Here is a 4,430-nt window from a genome sequence, read left to right as displayed (position 1 = left end):
AACCAATGTGGATTAAAAGATCCTAAAACTTAGCCACCTGTGTTGAATTTTATTGGCTTTTTATTTTGTTCCCCCCCCCCTTTTGACAAGTATAAACAGATGGATGATGGGAAGTGGGGCAGCTTACTCTGCGCCACCAGTAACGTCCGCAACACTGAGCACAAACGATGTTTAAAAACAGTAACAAGTTTTAAGAGCTTTATAATATAATCTGACATTCTTAAATTCAGAATTTGCCTATAAAATAAATATAGTTCACATTTATTTGAAATGTAAATATGACATCAGTAAATATGAACTTTCTTATGTCTGAGACATACCAGAAACTAGTATTTTAGAAATAAAAGTGAGTGTTCTGGTGGGAGCCTTGTGTTTGTGGGAGTTTTGTTCAGAAGATTAGTGAGGATGAGCAGCTGAGCGTCATTAGAATCATAGGATGCAGCTGCTGGGGGTTTTAATGTGAAGCTCTGTCTGCCGGCAGAAGGTAAAGCTGTTCACGTGGAGGTAAGTTGGGTGTCTGGGGTCAACTGATAGGCTTTAAGCTTTACCAAGAATCTTGAAATGCCCGTTTTTCCCACTACCACGTGACATCTTCAAAAGAGCCTGTTGCTGGTAAAGTCTATCACAGCTGATGCGCGCGTGTTTACCGTCACAACATGGCGGCGACAGCTGTAGTCGACAGTGAGCGCTCAATTTCATCTTTTAGTGGCGTTTTAGTTTCTGCAACAGCTTTTCTTATCTCTCCGCAACACTTTTTTTATGCTCAATAAATACTAACTTTTACAAAAACATGGCTATAAACGCATTTCCTGCTTGATCCTCAGACTTCCGGCTCCTGTCCGACAGTCTGCGCAGACGATGAAGTTCCTCCTCGTACTGTGCGATAGTTTTTTTTATTTTTTTTTATTGGCACTCCAAAAAAATTTACAACAACATTTTGACCCATAAAAAAGTTAAAGAAAAGGGTATACAAAAAACCGACAAACAAAAAATAAATAAAAAAATAGATATATAGAATCGTAATCAAATGAAATAACACTAGGGGTTTACATTCAGATTATTGTTTTCAATGAAAGTGTAAAGTGTCCTTGCTTTTTTACTTTTCATGTACTTCAAAGATTTGAAATATATACAAAATTCTTTATGGAATACATTGAATAGTGGTTTGATCTTAAGAGACTTGCTTTTGTGAATATAAAACTTCACATAAATTAGCAAAAACATTGAACACTAAATCTATCAACAGAGACTATAAAGTATGACATGCTTTTGTAAATTAACTAAAACTTCAAACTTAGATGAACACCAAAAATAAAATTCTTCCCTAAAACAACCAACATATTTGCACTCAAAAAACAAATGATCAATGGTTTCAATTTCCTCCTCACAAAAAGCACAAGAATTCTCTTGAAACCCAAATCGTAACCTTAACAACTCTTCACAAGGATACACAGAATTTAGAATTTTAAAATGAATCTCTTTTAATTTTGGAGCAATTGTGAGTTTTATCAAATTTGATCTTAATTTAACTAAATTTAATTAAATTACCTTTATCCTGGATGGATTTAAAAACAATTCTTTTACTATGGAAGCTCTTAGAAATTAATTTGAAATATGAGGATTGGTGATAGATTGACCGTTAATCAGTAGAGAGGGGAGCTGTACTGACACTTGTTGTTGAACCAGAGGGGATGATAACTGAATTAAAGACGGAGGAATTGATTTAATTATTTTATTGTATTCTTTCCTGTCATTTAAGTTAAATTTATTGCAAAAATTTTCAAAAAGTAAAATCTTTCCACTGTTGTCCATCAAATGCAACACTGACCATATCCCTTTATCTAACCAGTTCTTTAAAAACAAGGATTTGTTTCTGTACAAAACATACCGTGAATTCCACAGCAGGGTTTGATGGGGACTAAAATTGTGTTTAAATATTAGTTTCCAGTACAACAGAACTTGCTGATGAAAATTAGAAAACTTGACAGGCAGTTTTTTATAATCGTAATCTCATTTTAACAGAAGATTGACCCCTCCAAGGTCAGAAAAGATTTTGGATGGTAAATGGAACCACACATTTTTTCATTCTTCAAAAAATATCTAAGCCAGTTTATTTTTATCATACCATCTAAACTTTCAAAATCTATTAATCTAATTGATAACTTACTGATTGAATTCTTCACTTGCCGTCTTTTCTCAAGCCTGCAGAAATAAGCTGAACTTTTTTCACCTTCTTCTATCCATTTAGCTCTGGACCTTATGTACGCACCTTTAGCTTTTGAGATATATACATTGTCCAGTGAGGCTTGAAGAAGTATTAATTTTTGTTTTGCAAAGATTTGCAGCAAATAGAGTTGATTTTTCTGATGATTTCCATTTCCTTTTGTTTACTATCTCTGCTTAATCTTTTGCTGTATGTTATAGAAATTTGTCGGGCTTTGAACTTAAAAAAAACTCCCATTTTTCACTATGAGTAGTGAACTGATCACTGTTAATTATTTGTCGAACCTCATTTATTATGGCTTGAGAATAGTGTTCATCTTCCAAGAGACTAGAGTTAAACTTCCAGTAACCTTTATTTATAGAATTACTGCAGGGTCGAATAATGAGTTCAACCATACAATGATCCGTTAACGGAGCAGCTGAAATACTCACTGTTGATTTTAGATCTTGTTGATTTTTATGTACTAACCAAAAATCCAATCTAGAGCTAACAGTTCCATCAGGTTTAAACCAGATGAATCCCTGAACATTGGAATTATCACGACGCCACACATCGAAAACATTTAAATCTCGACACATATTAAGAATAACTGGATTGTAATGGTGAGTTTGAAATGATGATGGATATCTGTCGAGGTAGTCATCTCCAACCATATTAAAATCACCTCCAATTACAGTGAACAAAGTATCTGCATTAGAACAGTACCCGATTCCTAGGATGGAGGACATGATTGCATGCCTGTCAGGAGGAGAAACATACACCAAGTTAGACATGAGTCATGCATATCAGCAGATCGTGTTAGATGAGGAGGCAAGGAAGTATGTTATAGTGAACACACACAAAGGTTTGTTCACTTATACAAGGCTTCCTTTTGGAGTGAGTTCAAGTCCTGCCATTTTTCAGAGGACCATGGAGAGTGTGTTACAGGGCATTCCAAATGTAGCCATATATCTGGATGATATTATTTTGACAGGTAAAAGTGAAAAGGAACACATTCAGATTTTGGATCAAGTGCTCCAAAGACTTAATGAGTCAGGTCTGCGTTTAAAAAGGAGCAAGTGTCAGTTCTTGGAGAAGGAAGTCATTTTTCTGGGACACAAAGTAGATAAAACAGGGCTTCAGCGTCTCCCAGCTAAAGTGAAAGCAGTTCAAGAAGCTCCTTCACCCACGTCAGTGACAGAGCTAAAAGCTTACTTGGGATTGCTAAATTTTTAAAATCGCTTCTTACCAAATCTGTCTACTCTGTTGATATCTCATAAGCTGCTCAGGAAAGAAGAAAAGTGGGTGTGTGGTCCAGACCAAGAACGAGTGTTCAAGCTGTCCAAAGAACTGCTGCAGTCAGATCGCGTTTTGGTGCATTATGATGAAAGGAAAGAGCTGATCCTGTCTTGTGATGCGTCTCCATACGAGTGGGGGCAGTATTAGCTCATCGCATGCCTGATGGGCAGGTAAACCTATTGGGTTTGCGTCTCGCACCCTTGTTGCAGCTGAAAGAAATTACTCTCAGCTGGACAAGGAAGGGTTAGCTGTGATTTTTGGAATACAGTATTTCCACGAGTACCTGTAAGGGAGGAAGTTTGTGATTTGCACGGATCATAAGCCATTAATGAGCCTGTTCAATGAGATGAAAGCGGTGCCTCATAATGAGATGGGCAGTTCTGCTGAGGGCATATGAATATGTCATATTGTACAGAGAAGGAAATAAATCACTCATGTGACAGCAGCACCTTATCACCCTTCATCCAATGGGTTGGCTGTAAGAGCAGTGCAGACATTTAAAGAACTCATGAAGAAAAGCAAAGGTGAGACATTGGAGACCAAAATAAACAGGGCTCTGTTTTCCTATCGCATAACCCCTCAGACAACTACGGGTAGGTCTCCAGCAGAGCTGATGATGGGCAGAAAGTTGAGGTGTCTTCTGGATTTTGTACATCCTGACTTGAAAGATAGGGTGGCCAGAAAGCAAGCAAAACAGAAAGAACACCATGATAAACATAGCAGACAGCACACTTTTGAAGCAGGAGAGTGTGGAAAAAAGTTCAGAGACTGAAAGGGCATTGGCTGAGAGTGGACGAGGCAGCAGGTCAGAACAGAACAACGACCCAGACGTAAGACGTTCACAGAGACCTAGGAAGACCCCAGCGTATATGAAAGATTATGTAATGTGAATTTTTATTTATTTCCTTTTTGTGTGTGTGTGTAATAA

This window comes from Oryzias melastigma, linkage group LG6 (genome assembly GCF_002922805.2).
Source record: "Oryzias melastigma strain HK-1 linkage group LG6, ASM292280v2, whole genome shotgun sequence".
Classification (NCBI taxonomy): Eukaryota; Metazoa; Chordata; class Actinopteri; order Beloniformes; family Adrianichthyidae; genus Oryzias; species Oryzias melastigma.
This window is presented reverse-complemented; position numbering follows the sequence as displayed.